At 47.0% G+C, this 16,925-nt stretch overlaps 1 long non-coding RNA gene across 1 annotated transcript in view; it reads left to right on the forward strand.

Moving 5' to 3' along the window:
- LOC310769601 overlaps positions 1-16,205 on the forward strand; it is a 126,452-nt gene extending 110,247 nt beyond the window's left edge. The window contains exon 5 of the long non-coding RNA XR_014551723.1: positions 16,116-16,205. This is a non-coding gene — a long non-coding RNA (uncharacterized lncRNA). The remainder of the gene's footprint in view (positions 1-16,115) is intronic.
- The last annotated feature ends 720 nt before the right edge of the window (positions 16,206-16,925 follow it).

The following is a 16,925-nucleotide window of genomic DNA, read 5'->3' on the forward strand; positions in this document are numbered from 1 at the left end:
ACGTCCCTTCAAGAAGCATGACACTGGACTTGATGGGCAGTTGCTTGGATCCAGCAGAGATCCTTTTTCTTCCTAGCTCTTACACTTTCTTATAGGGATGGGCACCCCATGGCCCTTTGGATGTTGCTGAACTGCTACTCCCATCATCCTCAACCACTGGCCATGCTGGCTCCCAGGGTTGTTGTTGGGAGTTGGAGTCCTACAACATCTGGAGGGCCACAAATTCCCCATCTGATGTGGATGTGACCGAAATCTCCAAGCTGGGGTTGGTGGTGGGCGCAAGTTGTCCATAACACATATACAGTAGTACCTCGGGTTAAGAACTTAATTCGTTCTGGAGGTCCGTTCTTAACCTGAAACTGTTCTTAACCTGAAGCACCACTTTAGCTAATGGGGCCTCCTGCTGCCGCTGTGCCGCCACTGCACGATTTCTGTTCTCATCCTGAAGCAAAGTTCTTAACCTGAAGCACTATTTCTGGGTTAGCGGGGTCTGTAACCTGAAGCGTATGTAACCTGAAGCATTTGTAACCCGAGGTACCACTGTATTCACAAATGTACACATCGCTTGAACGTTAAGGCACTGTGCAATGTGCTGTCTGGCAATTTGCAGAATGGAGAGTCTCATTTTGACATAGTATAGATATCTAACCATTGCCATCAATGAGCTTTTTTAGCCACTGAGAAGGGGTCTCCTCACCCTTTTGGGCTGATTGGAGCCAATCAGAGTCAGCGGAGGTGACCAGACACTAAGGACTAACTCCTAGGGTCACTCTGGAGAAAGTGCAAGGGAAGAACACAGAGGAGGAGCTGTTCTGTATGTTGCAAAGCTCAGTGTTTAGGAGCACTGAAAACACAAGTTGATTCAGTTTCGGGAGAACAGTGTGCACTTTTTGCTTTGTACAGTGGAACTTCCAGGAAAACCCAACTTAAAATATTGGATCACCCCAAATCATTTGCCTGTATACATACACGGGAAATCGTAGATCTAGCTGAAAGGTTACACATGGAGATCTCCACTGATTGCTGCCATACACCCCTAATTATTATTATTGTAAAATATTATTTTATAATCTTAGAGGGGTCTGGCTGTGAGGGGGTGTGGCTAATCATCATGAAGGGTCCCTGCACTTCTGAATTTGCCACTACAGGAGTGCTTTCTTGGGAGTATGGTCTGCTGAACTCAGTGGGGCTTAGTTCTGCGTGGACACCTGCAGCAGATACGGGGAGCCTGTGACTCTCCAGATGCTGCTGAAGTACACCTTCCGTCATCCGTGGCCATGGACCATGCTTGCTGGAGCTGGTGGGAGTTTAGTTCAGCAACATCTGGCAGGCCAAAAGCTTCCCACACCTAACCTACTGGATTGTACTGTTCCAATGCAATTGGCCTTCAAAATATGCAGGTCCGTGCTTTCCAAGCTCTGGCGCAGATGTTTTCTCTTTCTCCCCTCCCACCCTAATAAAAATTAAAGGCAAAATTCATATCTGCATTGAAAAGGGGGCACAAATTATCTCAATCAGCTCTGAAACTTTGGGCCAGCCACAAGACACGGCAGCAGTTTTCCAAATCCCTGAATAGTTGTCCCTTGCTGCCCTCTAGAGGGCATGACTAGAGCCAATGGGCTGATGCTACTACTAAGGTGTAAATTTTGGAGGAGCATTGTGATAAATTTATTGATGACACAAGCAGTTCAACAATGGAACCAATTGTCTCTCCGTCCCCGCTCCCCTCCCACCCCTGGGCAGCCATTTCTCGGGAATGTGCTGGCTCTAGATTTCCTGCCCCGAGCAGCAGGGTAGACTAAATTACCTACAACCCCCCAACCTGCAACTCTGATTCTAAGAAAAAGTATGATGTGCTGCAATTTGATGCTCTAGGCTGCCCCCTAGTAGCACCTGGTGGTAAAACCGTCACCTTCCTCTATGCTTAACTGTGAGCAACTAACAGCTCTGCTCTGCCTGCTCTAAATGTGGCTGGGTGGATTCCAGACAGAAATTGTGCACAAGCTCAGTTGATTTACGAGGACAGAGGTTAATATATATTCAGATATATATTAACCTGCTGAGTCTACTTGGAAGAACAAGTGCTGGACTGCTGAGTCAAACACTCTTGTTTGAAATTAAATTCTTGATTTCCATGGCCAAGCGAAAAGCAACACTCCCCCCACATAGCAACAGAAGTCCTTTTTTGTTTTAAATTCCAAGCACTAATATGAATTTATTGAGAGCTCATTTTGGGAGGTTGTTACCCCGTACTCCCTTATCACAGTGCTTTCTTATAGGTGACACACACTTTGTCCTCTTAAAACTGAAGGGACACTGCACTCTTAGGAACTCACCCCCCTTTAAATATTTCAAATGTGGAGATGTATGAATGTTCTCTCCACGCTGTAGTTTGTCTCCTATATTTTATTTGCTTCTTAGTTGGAAAGAGGCAAGCCCAGAACAGTGATTCACAAGGATACAACGGGCAACCTCCTCTGACTAGGGGTAGTTCAGCTGCATCTCTGCATCAGATCAGCTGGTTGCTCCCCATCACACTTGATGCAGAAGATTCTGCAGAATGGTGTGTGTGACCCCAGCAGAGACTGATTAGACAGCCAGGCAGAAGCAGTTACTCATGGGGTAGTTACTCAGTGGACAGTCTCCTTTGTTGGATGTGCCTCTCTGCCATTTGGGGTGGGAAGGCTGTTTGCTCTGATCACACCTGCTGCAGAAATGGGAGTGCCATTATCTGTCCTTAGTGCAGAGACACAGCAGGCAGCCTCCTCTGTGGGCAAGTAATACTGCTATGTCTCTGTATTGCGGGTGGTTGAATGCTTTACTCACACCCGCTGCAGCAATGGAGCATTGTAGCCTTTGCTCATACAGAAAGTGCTCCAGCTCCTTCCTCATCCAGATTGTTTTTTTTCTGCATCTTCCCTGTCCCCTCAAACTCTGCAGTATACCTATTTGAGATTTGGGAGACCCAAACTGTATATGGTCCTCTTAATGTGTCCACCCTGGAGATTAAAATTATGGTTTTATGGATAGCTGTGAGTTTCCTAATCATTCCTAACAAGGAATTTGCCTCTTTGGTGCCAGCTACTGTACAGAAGTTGGGGTTCAGCAAAGCCCCCACCCAGGACCTAGCAACAGTTCCAATTACTGGAGTGCTCAGTCTGCAGAAATCTCTGCTTCCACGGCTGGTCAATATCTTCGGCAAGATAATTAATATTAAAGCACCCGCTTCCTGGAATTATGATGAGTGAGGGTTTGGTTCCTTGTTCCTAAAGGTTCCTCTGCAATTCATTTGGCCAATGTCTTAATGTGCCAGAGAGCCCTGAGCCAACCATTCACTTTAGCAATATTAATTCTCTCTCTCTCTCTCTCTCTCTCTCATCAGCTTTGCTTACATTGTGATTTTAATTCCTACGCTGTCTATATTCAGTCTCTCTAGCCTTCCACCCCCACCCCCTCACCATTTTCTGGCTTGATTCCCTTCTAGCAAAAAATGGCCTATGCAACTACTTCTGAGTTTAAAAGCCACATTGACATAATGCATAATGAATGGTTCGTTTGCAGGTGGCTGTTGCGCTTTGTTTATGCTATTTGTGCAGAGAGAGGATGAAGGCCAAACAGCAGCTGGGAGGCCTGTTGCTCTTCCTTTACATCAATCTTTCACCTGAGGTTTTTTTTTGGGGGGGGAGGTCCCTTTAGGGGGCATCTAGTCTGACCCCGCTGTTTGTTGCAGAAAACTCGGCAGCCCAGCTTCTGCTTCAAGACCTCCAGTGTTGGAGAGTCCACAGCAATTCTTCAAACAGCTCTTGTTTATTCACAGGCCAGAACAGAACTGAACTGAAGGGTTCAGCCAGCCTGCTTATATAGAGCTCCACTACAATGCAACAGTAACCATTTTCTGTAACTATCCAATCACTGAACATCACTTTCAATCTCTTATTTGCATATGTGGACCTGAGTGAAAACTATCTACAGTATCCCCCTGCTGGCCCAGGGTGAGAACTTCAGTACATAACACCACCATTCTTCTAAGTCACAGTTGGGTGACTTTTTCAGCCTAAAGGTCACATTCCCTTCTGGGTAGGGCGCAGGGAGCAGTGGCGGGCAGGGCCACAAGCAGGAGTAGGCAGAGCATTGAATGTAAATGTTTGCCTTTGTACAAGGGGATAGATCATATGCACACACAAGCACACCTTTCCCTATGCTCCATCCAACGAAGCAAGAGGCATTATCAAGGTTCAAGGACACATTTACAGCCAAGGAAACTGTGAAGCAAGACCAGTGAACGGTGTGTCTGGGGAGAGTCCCGGGGCCAGATGGATAGGCCTGGAGGGCTGCATGTGGCCCCCAGACTTAGGATTCTCCACCCCTGGCTTGCACCGACTGCAAGCAGCTCTCCAGAGTTTCGGAGGTAGGCACCCTGCCCAGCTGTACCAGGAGAAGCTGGGGATTGAACTTGGGACATTCTACATGCCAAGCAGATGCTCTGTCACTAAGCTAAGTTCCTTTCCTTGAGACACAGCAATGTAGGAAGTTGCCTTATACTTAGTCAATCTTGCTCCGGGGATGCTCTATAGAGACTCACTGACCCTTTTGCCCAAGCCTACAGGGGATTGGCCTTGAATTTGACAAGCACATTGGCAAGCCAGTCAGGGCAATGGCTTGCCTCTCCAGAAGGGTGTGGAAGAACTTGGTGCTAATGTCCAATGCCAAGGTCTATCGGGCTTGCATGTTGAGCACGCAGCTTTATGGAAGTGAGTCTTGGACAACTTGCAATCACCGTAAGTGATGCCTCAACCCCTTCCACATGCACCACATCAGGAAGATTTTGGTCATCACATGGCAGGACAGAGTATCAAGCAAAGATGTGCTCTCCCAGGCCCACATTCCCAGCATGTTCGCATTCCTGTCTCAGTGACATCTGTGCTGGGTTGGTCATGTCCACAGAATGGAAAGTGGCAGGATCCCCAAGGACGTACTCTATAGAAAGCTGGCTTCTGGCACCAGGCCAATGGGCAGACCAACTCTGTGCTACAAAGATGTCTGCAAACACAACGTGAAGGCTGGTCACATCAACCCTGCCCTATGAGAGTCCCTTGCAGACAACTACAGCACCTGGAGGCAGAGGTGGAATCTACACACACACATTAAAAATGCTGTGAAAATGCTTTTATTTAAAACATTTTGAATAGATAGATAGATAGATTGATAGATAGATAGAATTTGCCATAGCTCACCATCGCCATCCAGTGTCACATGTGTATACAGTGGTACCTCGGGTTAAGTGCTTAATTCGTTCCAGAGGTCCGTTCTTAACCTGAAACTGTTCTTAACCTGAAGCACCACTTTAGCTAATGGAGCCTCCTGCTGCCGCCGTGCTGCTGGAGCACGATTTCTTTTCTCATCCTGAAGCAAAGTTCTTAACCCAAGGTACTATTTCTGGGTTAGCGGAGTCTGTAACCTGAAGCATATGTAACCTGAAGCGTATGTAACCCGAGGTACCACTGTATTGCACTTTGCAACACACTTAAAACGTTTTATTTGCAGCTATATTAGCTTGAGTCCAGGCAGTCAGGATGTGCATCCAAAGCTGTGACCAGAGAAGGAATGACTGTTGGGAAGAGCTCAGAAAGATGGAACACCCTTGTGCATCTGCAGCAGCACAACCGGATGCCTTCCTCTGCCCCAGCTGCAACAAATCATGTCTCTCCCACGTCAGTCTCTACAGCCACCGCAGGCACTGCAGGCTTCCGGCAGTTTAGCTTCACCCCCAAAGGAGCACTCCGCCACTGTCTCCTGAGACAGACAGATGCTAACAACTTGCTCAGTTCTGTTGACACTGACATGTGCCCCCCTGTCCCCAGTCCTACTTGGTGTTGCCAGAGATCAAGCCTCATGCTCCACCACTGAGCTATGGTCCTTCCCTTAAGATGTAAGGAGGTGCCTTATACAGAGTCACAGGGACACGGGTGGCGCTGTGGTCTAAACCACAGAGCCTAGGGCTTGCCAATTGGAAGGTCAGCAGTTCGAATCCCCGCAACGGGGTGACCCCCCAATGTTCAGTCCCAGCTCCCGGCCACCTAGCAGTTAGAAAGCACGTCAAGTGCAAGTAGATAAATAGGTACCGCTCCAGCGGGAAGGTAAACGGTGTTTCCGTGTGCTGCTCTGGTTCGCCAGAAGCAGCTTAGTCATGCTGGCCACATGACCAGGAAGCTGTCTGTGGACAAACGCCGGCTCCCTTGGCCTATAGAGCGAGATGATTGTGCAACCTTGTGCAACCCCAGAGTCGTCCGTGACTGGACCTAATGGTCAGGGGTACCTTTACCTTTATACAGAGTCACAGCCATTGGCCTACCAGTAATGTCTACTGCCCAGGGTTTCAGGCAGGGGACGTTCCCATCCCTACTTGGATATGTCATGGGGACTAAACCTGCATGCAAAGCAGATGCTATGGCCCTTCCCCAATTCTCTCCCCTTGCCTTGTTGCGAAGCTGTCTCCTTTGTCTGGGAAGAGGGGCATTTCATCTGAGAAGGTACCTGATGCCAGGCTGGGGCAGGGAAAGTCTCCATTTGTCGGTGAGCCTGGGAACGCTGCCAACGAACTGAAAGCATTGCTCTGAGAGCGGCTGCGACTGGGAGCCAAGGGCCCTCCATGCGCTGTATATCTCTCTTTAGTTAGCTCCTGTCAGGAGGAAATGCATTTTTTACTTGCCTTTCTGGCACCCAGCTCCCCAGCGCCTTTCAATTAAATTAATTGCTCCAGTGAATTTTCGCCTCTTCATTACATTAAGCGCTCTCAGACAGACTCCTTCTCTGAAGAGTTTCATTTGCGAAATGGTTTTAATTTTTTAAATGTGCGTGTGATGGTGGGAGAGGGGGGTAGAATTGGGCAGGGTGGCCAAGCAACTAGCATGTTGGGGATCCAACTGGTGCTGCAATGCTTCAGCACAGTCCTAATTCCAGGGTTGGGAGTGGGGGCATGAGCCAGGTGTTCTTGACATGCACCCCTCCCTGAAGACCACCACCACCTCCTTCTGCCCATTGGCTCATTGCTGGCACTAACTGGCAGCAGCTCTCCAGTGTGTCAGACAGAGAGTCTTTCTCAGCCCTACCTGGAGATGCCGGGAACTGAATTTGGGAGTTTCTGCATGCTCTACCACTGAGTTATGGCATTTCCTTCAAGACATAGGAAGTTGCCTTGTATGGAGCCAGACCCATTGACCCATCTAGCTCAATACTGTCTACACTGACTGGCAGTGGTTGTGCAGGGTTTCAGACAGGGAGTCTCTCATGGCCTGCTTGGTAATACAGGGGAAAAGATAATGATCATTGGCTTTTTTTGAGTACCAAGAGAAAGCTTTAATTACTCCTTTGTCTCAGGACACACAGCAGAGTCATCAGGAATTGCATAAGGTTAAATGACTGAGCTGCAGCAATAAAACTGCTGGCACATCTGCAAAGCTAAGCAGGGGTTGGTATGGTTTGAAACTGGCCATGTGTTGAGATTCCTGCATTGCAGGGGATTGGGCTAGATGACCCTCGGGGTCCCTTCCAACTCTACAATTCTATGATTCTAAGTACCGATTCAAAAGTGGCTTCTGCTTCAAACTCACTAGGTAGCCTAGTGAGGCTAGCCACTCATTGACCTACCTTATAGGGGTGTTGTGAGTATTACAGCAAGATGTGAAATACTTTAAACACTACCCAGGAGCAATGTATACTTTTACAGTACTATCCATTTACCCTAACTACAGCACTGCAGTAATGCCTACCAATCAGAAGATGGCACTACACTTTACTTTTAGCTAGAAGCCAGGTTTCTCCATAGACGCTCCAATTCACTGGGGTTTTCTTTGGCAAAGATGCAGAATCCAGAGGGGGCATCTGCATTCTTGCAGTGCAGACACAGGATCAGATGTTATGCCTTATTGCTCACTCGCTTGAAACCCCAGGAGGGTTTCATTTTACAGAGGGACTTTTCATTCGTCCATACAAACTTATTCAGCCCATGGGCACATTTGCAAACCGGAGAAAGTACTGTAGGTGCCACATTTTTTATTATTAAGGAAAGGGGTATAGCTCAGTGGTAGAACATCTCTGCTTTGCTTGCAGAAAGTCCCTGGCACCTCCAGGTAAGGCTGGGAAACTCCCTGTATGAGACGCTAGAGAGCCACTTCCATTTAGTGTCAGCGAGTCCTGAGCTAGAAGCACCTACGAACCTGACTCTGTTCCTGGTACACTTTGACCTCTCTTTCCGGGAGATGGTGCAGACTGGTCCTAGCGGCTTTGTTCTGCCTCCATGGTGGGAGCCTGCAATACTTCTGAATACCAGTTGCTGGAAACTGCATTATCAGAGAGTGCTTTTGTGTCCAGATCCTGCTTGCAGGCTTCCCTTGGACCTTGGGAGACCAGGGTTCAAATTCCAACTCAGCCATGAAGCTCACTGGGTGACCTTGAGCTACAGCCACAGTCTCTCAGCCTAACCTACTTCACAGGGTGGGATTAAAATGAGGAAGGGGGAGAACCATGTATGCCACCTCGATTTCTTTGAAGGAAAAGGCCGGATACAAATGCAACAAATAAGTATTAAAATAAAATTGGCAGGCCAACTGTGAGAACAGGATGCAGGACTAGATGATCCGTTGGCCTGATCCAGCAGAGCTCGTCCAATCTCCTTATGCTGCAGTCTGCAACACTAGGGTAGTTTAATCTGAGTTGGTCTTAGACAACTGCTTTGCACTGGAAGTGTTTCCTTTACTGTTTTAAGAAATCCAGTTACCAGAAGAAAGAGAAAAGGGTATTAAGCAGCAAAGCACTCAGTCCAATGAGGCCGTAAAAGTGGAGCCAGGAGGAAGCACAGAAGACCGTCTGTTCCCCTCGTCCTTCTCGCTCAGGGCCTGCTTATTCATTCTCCTCTTTCTAAGTACTGGCTCCAGCAGACAGCTCCGCCACACTTTATCATCCCCAGAAATAGCAGCCGAAAGAGGGGGAGAGGGAGGGGGAAGAAAAGAGGGTCTCTTCACAGAGGGCATTTCGCTTCCCACTCCCACAACACTTTATCTCCAGCGCCCAGTCAAGGCATTTGCTGCCGCTGTCACTGGGGAATCTCAGATAGGCAACTCCAACCTGTGTCTCCTCCTTGCACACTGGGCTGTTGGATGACGTTATCAACTAGGGGCAGCTGCAGTTTTCCGGTACCTGTCCCCAGGTTGGCACTGCCAGGCACCTGCCGATGCCCCCACCCCAGCAAGCATTGGAGGCTTGTCAATTAGGGCAAATGAAGCAGTGTCCCACCAACCTCAATCTGCCCTCATAGGAAGATAGGTGCCTTATATTGAATCAGACCATTGGTTCATCTAGTGTGGTCCAAAATGGCACCATGCACCTGGGAGATAGCCATAGCCTTGGGGGGGGGGAACCCAATGTTTGCAGAAGTACCATCTCCCCCACCCCCAAAAAAAATCTAGTAGAGGAGCAACTCTGTAATGCAACATTTGGTTGCAGGTTCCACTTATTAAAAATCTATTGGCAATTTTAAATTTAGTATTGTTGACCTTGTTGATCAAGACAATGGCAGCATCTGTTTTTATGTCCGAATCTGCCTTGCTGCACTCAGACCAGACCCCAGATCTATTTGCTGGATCACAGCTTTACCCTAGGTGGGTAAACTCTGCCTTTCATTTCCCATTAGCTATTCAGGAGGATTATACTGTATCTTGTCACTTTAAAACACAAAAACACAAGTTTTGGTCTTTTGCAGACATTGCATAACGTTTTGATCCCTGCACTGGTGAGGCCAAAGTATCATTTATATGAATAGAAATATATGTTAGGAACATAGGAAGCTGCCTTACGCAGTGTCATACCATTGGTTCATCTAACTGCTGAGCAATGGCTGTTTCCCAAATGCACCATTTAATGCATCATGTAAAAACGTACATGTACACAAAAGTTAAAATGTCTATAGACAATAGTGCCTTCATAAAATCACATTATTCCTAGTATTCAGCAGTCCTCGGTATCACTGGTATTCAAATGTGCAAACACTCAACATCCATCTGGTAAACATTTGTCAGTAAATATTTGCTCTTTGGCAAACTACAAGATCCAACAATGGACTTTAATCCTACTGCAGGATTTTCTCCACACGTCCAGTCTTGAGGCCAAAACACATATTTCTGTCAGTGGTGTAAGCAGTGGTGATGGTTGGGGTGTCACTATTGTTGGTTCTGTGAAGCCCTTATCTCCCTTCGTCACAGTTGTCCCCAGATTGCCATTATTCTTTGGGAAGGTTCAAGCACACACCAAAAATTCAAGTTTGTGCAATTAGGATAATAGAATCCTAGAATTGTAGAGTTGGAAGGTATCCCAAACGTCATCAAGTCCAACCCCCTTCAATGCAGGAACCACTGGAATCTACAGTTAGTTGAATGGAGTGCCTTGCTACTCTGGGTGCAACAAACCCACTCTCTGAAAAAGAACAACAGGTTCGGTTTTATGTTTTGTTGGGGCTTTTTTTACAGTTAGGATAATGCATGGAGAAGTGTGGGGTGAACGATTGAGGGAGAGTTGTTATGACCTTGGTGCAAACAAATCTAGGTGAAATCAGGCTCATTGTTGAGTAACCACCCTACAAACGAATGAGAAGGAATGCTTAAGAAAGACCAGGCACCATTTAACCTTCCTGTGAACTTTGTGCAAGCAAATAAGAATGAATAGGTGCGGTAGGAAGCAAGAGCAGGTGCCCCCATTTTAATTTCCCACAATCCCCTGGAACGAAACTCCTTGGGGGGGGATTATGGGTAATTAAGATGGTGTCCAATTCAGAATCTAGCTGCTGTGTGTGTGTGTGTGTGTGTGTGTGTGTTGTGGAGAGGGGTAACCCCAAGGCCAGTCTCAGCACATCAGTGCCTGCCCCCAATCATAGGAACATAGGAAGGTGCCTTATATCAAGTCAAGCCATTGATTCACCTAGCTTAGTAGTATCTACACTGACTGGCAGTGACTTGCCAGTATTTCAGACAGAGGTCTCTCCCAGTCTGGCATGGAGTTGCCAGGCAATGAAACTGGGACCTTTTACATGCAAAGCAAAGGCACTTCCACTGATCTACTGCCCCTCCCTTGCCCAAGGATGCTAAGTGCTGACTGGCCTGGAGCTATCCCCACCAAATATTTTATGCTTTCCTGCATGCTCTGCAATTATCGTAGGAGGTCCATAAATAACCTTCTCCCAGTGAAGGTAATCTAGAAAGTGAGCAGCAGATGATCCAAGTTAGGGATGGCGGTGAGGAATGGCTGCTTTAAAACACACCCACTCCCACCCTGCAGCTAGGATAATGTGCTGAGGAGTGCATGTCTTTTAAGAGCTGGTAATGAAGTCAGGACGAGGTCAGTTGTTGGAAAGCAATGATGGACCTGAACAAAGAGGCATGGTGGGAGGTTGCTTTTCCATCCTGTGACAGCACAGCACGCCCAAGGCAGATTTGGGGAAGCTGTCTGCGCTTCTTCTAAAACAGCAACAGATTAGACCGGGGTGAAGGAGCCTATTCACTCCAAGGGCCACATTCCCTCTGGTGCAACATTCCAGGGGCCATGTGCCAGGGGTGGGCAGGGGCAAAAGTGGGCAGAGCAACGAATCTGAATGTTGCCTTCATACCTTCATCCTCAAACAGCACTCTTTCCAGTTGTGATTTCCAGCACCTAACCCTAACCAGGTTAGTAGGGTGGTGGTTCTCCTGGGGGCTGAACGGCCATGGAAGGCTGACTTATGGGTGGAATGGAGAAGCCTGGGAAACAGCAAGGCCAGCCGGCTGGAATCCCTGACAGGAGGAGCAGCCTGTGCTGCAAGATTCTGTTGCAGATCCCACTATTACCAGTCTGGACCAGCACCAAGGCAGGTCACACAAACAGAAGCCCCTCCCCTCCCCCTCTGTTTCCAATGTCTCCTGCACTGGTAAGGAGCTTCAGTCATCACACACACAAACACCATTAGGCTGATCGCTTAAGCTGCCTTGCCCCATCTTTGAAGGAGGTGAGTTGGCAGGCACCTCGAAAAAGGAGATGGAGGATAAAATCCAGCTGTATTTGGGTACTCTGCTTGAACTGTAAAAAGCATCAAGGGTTCTGGGAAAGAGGTTTCCAGTAGAAAGAGGTGATATTAAGATTCAAGGCATGGTTTTCTTCTTCTTCTTTTGGCACAAGCCCTCAAACTGTTGAAATACCAGAGCTGTATCTCATGGATGCCCTCCACGCCACAGGGCAGAGGACTGGCTGCTTACAAGGGTGCGGGGGTCTGGAATGTCCCTCTCCCTCCCACCCATTTCTCTTCCTGCCCCCCTCCCCCTGCCCTCCATGGCAAGGGGGTGGGGAGGCGAGGGAGGCGGAATAGAGAGATTTCCAACCTGCAATTCTGCAGTTCCCTTAAATCCATAAAAACAGGATTAATGGGTGCAAACTGTCAGGGAGAAGATAATTAAAAGAGAGAGAGAGAATTCTTGAAGTTTAGCCAAATACTTAATGTAACCATTGCCATTGCCATTAGCGTGGGCAAGAAAAGAGAAGGGTGAGGGGGAAGAAAAGCACTAAAAAAAACTTTAAAACCCCCCACCCTCCAAGCTCTTAAAAGATTTTTCTTTCTTCTATAATATATACATCAATTTCCTTTTAAGTCTTGTACAGAAGGAAGAGATTAGTCCATAAATAGGAGCCCCTCTTTTTTCTGGTCGCCAAACCTCAAAAAGGTTGTTATAGTACTAGAAAGGGTTCAGAAAGGGGCAAAGAACAAGATCTAGGGGTTTAGTGGAGCAACTGCATTGTGAGGAAAGGCTGGAACATTTGGGGCTTAGAGAGAGGGGGGCGAGTAGAGGGGGGATGTGATAGAGCTGTATAAAATGAAGATGCGGCTTCATGATAATCACAGCCAAGTGCACCCCCTCATGGCCACACACTCTTCTAAGGTTTTTTTGTTTTGTTGTTTAGTCATTTAGTCGTGTCCGACTCTTCGTGGCCCCATGGACCAGAGCACACCAGGCACTCCTGTCTTTCACTGCCTCCCGCAGTTTGGTCAAACTCATCCTGGTAGCTTCGAGAACACTGTCCAACCATCTCGTCCTCTGTCGTCCCCTTCTCCTTGTGCTCTCCATCTTTCCCAACATCAGGGTCTTTTCCAGGGAGTCTTCTCTTCTCTCGAGGTGGCCAGAGTATTGGAGCCTCAGCTTCAGGATCTGTCTTTCCAGTGAGCACTCAGGGCTGATTTCCTTAAGAATGGATAGGTTTGATCTTCTTGCAGTCCATGGGACTCTCAAGAGTCTCCTCCAGCACCATAATTCAAAAGCATCAATTCTTCGGCGATCAGCCTTCTTTATGGTCCAGCTCTCACTTCCATACATCACTACTGGCTTCTAAGGTTTGAATACTGTTATATAAGATAATAGTAATGAGGAATGCAATGCAGTAATGATCAGTGCAGATCCCCATGTGTTGACTTTCAGCTAGATCTTCTATTTTCTGTTCATGGTGGTGGGCAAATGATTAGAAGTGCTCCAATACCTTTTTTCAGAGTGACTTAAGGTATGTTTCCTGCGAAGTTCCGTTGCATGTAGCAGGCCTTGCACGCCGTTCCCTTGAAAACAAAGCCCCTTGCGTTTTCAGTGAGCTGAATGTTTAGCTTTGGGATGTACAGAACAACTCCTCCCTAGTGCTCTTCCAGCATGCCTTCTCCAGGGTGACCCTAGGAGCCAATCCTCAGTCGCTCACTTCCATTCTCTTTCATTAGCTCCAATCAACATTATCTACCTTTAAAATTGATCATATTTAGGGTATTATCTTTGTGTGTTACATGAGCCTGTGGGGAAGGGATAGAGATCCAAAAACAGGAAGCCCTGGGGGGGGTGGAAGTCAGCAGCTGCTTACTCATGAGTAGCCCTACCAGCAATCAGCCAGGAAAGGTTGCAGCTGAGGAAGGGCCTGGGCCTGGTAAGATGCTGCAAGCTTCCAGGCTGAGGCTGATGGCTTATTGGCCTCAGAGGGCGGCTGGGAAGGAAAAGCATGAGCAGCTTGTTTTAATTCTTCCACAAACTCTAATCCAGAGCTTTCTGAACTGTGTGTCATGACATGTTTGTGTGTCGGCTGCGGTGTGTAGGTGTGCTGTGTCTGTATCTCTTATAAGGGGTTAGTTTAACCTCTGGTTTGCTAATAAAACTGAATTACTGCGTTGCAAAATGATGCATGTCTAAAAAGCGTGTCACCAACATAAAATGTCTGGAAAGCTCTGCTCTAATCTGACAAGAAGTCAGCTGTGCACATATTATACCTTTGAAGCACATCATTTTCCCTCAAAGAATTCTGGGCACTGCAGTTTCTTAAGGGTTGCTGGGAGTGGTAACTCTGTGACGGGTGAACTACTACAGTGCCCAAAATGATTTGAGGGAAAGAAAAGTGTTCTAAATGTATAGCGTAGACACAGCCTGAGAAATAGGGCTGACTCATGGCTGGAAACAGTTTGAATGCCTGGGTGCGTTCAGGATGCAGAGAGCAAGGAAAAAACAAAACTACCTATGAGCACATGCAGAGTGTGGCAGGAAACCAACCACCACTACTCAGGTTTGCCAATTTTATTCATTTTCATAATTCTGCGTAGTGCTGCTAACTATAGCCCTTGCCATTTCCTTGAAATCTCAGGGGAGGCCAAAGGAAGAGAAAGGAGCGTGGAGACCTGCCTTATCCCCTGCCAGAACCATACACTGTAACATTTCTCGGATGAAAATAGAGACCATAATCATAATCATAGTAGCAGCAATATTTTATTTATGCCCCCACCCATCTGACTGGGTTGCCCCATCCACTCTGGGCAGCTTTCAACATATATAAAAATAATAATAAAACATTAAACATTTTTTGTTAAACTTCCATATACAGGGCTGCCTTCAGATGTCTTCTAAAAAGTTGTGAAGTTAGTTGGCTCAGGGATCGCATAATTCCATACCCTCCAACATTTCTCTGAAATGAAAATAGGGACATCCTAAGGAAAAGCAGGACATTCTGGAATCAAATCAGAAACCAGGACGGCTTCTGTAAATCTGGGACTGTCCCTGGAAATTAAGGACACTAGGAGAGTCTGGTCCAGTAATATCTGCAGTCCAGGAATTCAAATGGCTGAAAATGGCTGTGGCCGACCAGTCACAAAATGGGGGGTGGGGGTGGGCAGAGCCAGTCACAAACTGGTGGGAGATGGAGGTACTGATGACTTTTGCACCACCAACTTTAAACAGTGATGACTTTCCACAAAGAACCCTGAGAAGCATATTCGTTAAGGGTGCTAGGAATTGTTTGTTTGTTTGCTGCATTTTGATTTCACTTTTTTCTTTAAGGAGCCTACATGGTTCTTTTCCTCCTCATTTAATCCTCACAACAGCCCTTTGAGGTAGGTAAGGCCAAGGTCATGCCGTGGCTGAGTGGGGATTCGAACCTTGGTCACAGCTTTCCAAACTCTGTGTTGCGACACGTTAGTTTGTCGGCTGCAGTGTGTAGGTGTGTCGCACAAACGCTTCCCACACTCCTCCCGGGGCTGGAAAGGGGTTCGTTTAACCTCTGGTTTGCTAGTAAAACTGAATTACCTTGTCGCAAAATGATGCATGTCTTAAAAAGTGTGTCACCAACATGAAAAGTTTGGAAAGGGACTACAATACCCAATATTCTTTTGTGGTGCGGTAATGTGCTTTGAATGTGTGGTGTGTGTGTAGTACAGAGAGATTGTTAAGGCGGATGAATTTGACGGATTGGTCTAAAATAACCAGCCAAACCTTTAGCTGTCAATCCTTATGAAACAGGAACTGTACGAAGCAATTTGTGTTACGGGAATGGTTTTTAAATAAAATGGCAAGAGGCCCTTCCTACAACAGGGGGGTTGTTGCTGTATTAGCAATCAATCAATATTCTATCATCCTTCAGATTTTTTTTTTATCTTAAAAAGTACCATCACGGAGGGGGTGTAATGTTTTATTTGATAAAGAGCATGGCTGCATTTCCCCCCTCTATCCCTCAGACCTCCCCCCACTCTCGCTTAGCCCAATTTATCTTCTCCCACCGCTTTCAAATGCCTCTTAAAAAAAATTCTACAGGAGGAATTGCAGAAATCCATTTCCTACGATGCCGCAGCGAGAAAGAGAAGCGTTTTTATTTCCCTGTTATTAGCCCCGTGACAAGGTAAGTAACTTTGAGAAGATGGATCGCTCAATGAAGCATTTTTACTTTCCCAATTAATCCAGGCATAATAGTAATAAATCCACCAGGAGCGGTAATTAAATACAACCGGTCTGTGGCATCCCCTAGTTGCCAGCATGTCAGAGGTAATGTACAGGAACATCCTTCTCCTGGAATTGGTTGAGGGAAAAGTCAATTGTGATGGGATGCCGGAGGTGGAGGGTGAGGTGGGGGTAAGGAGAGAAGGATGTCAAAGGCTTGAGATCACGGGCTTCCCCCCTTCGCTGCTCCCATCTACAGAGAACAGATTTATCCCATCAATCCCTGCTAGGATGCCTCTGCTGTTAAAGATGGCAGTCCAGCCCCAGTAATACAATTAACCTCGGTGCACTTTTAAAATGGGATTTGCTAATGGGGAACCCTTTTGTGTGTGCGTTCCTGGCCTTTTCAAAATTAAAAGAAGCGCTCTGGCTTCTTCGGAACTTGATAGATTAGCTTGTGCCAGGCCGAAATGACATCTCGTCGCGACAAAACACGTTTTCCTGAACCCACGTTCACCGTCGGAATGCAAGTTTGTGTGTGTGTGTGTGTAGATGACATTTGTAATGAAAAGTCAGCTGGCAGGAGGAGAGGATGTGTAGCCTTTCCTACTTATTCTCCCCTGCAGCGACATTCAATAGCATAACTGACTTACAAAATTTGCTACGGTTGATATAAGAATACAGGAA

The sequence above is a fragment of the Podarcis filfolensis genome, assembly GCF_964270895.1.
Source record: "Podarcis filfolensis genome assembly, chromosome: 8".
NCBI classification, from domain to species: domain Eukaryota; kingdom Metazoa; phylum Chordata; class Lepidosauria; order Squamata; family Lacertidae; genus Podarcis; species Podarcis filfolensis.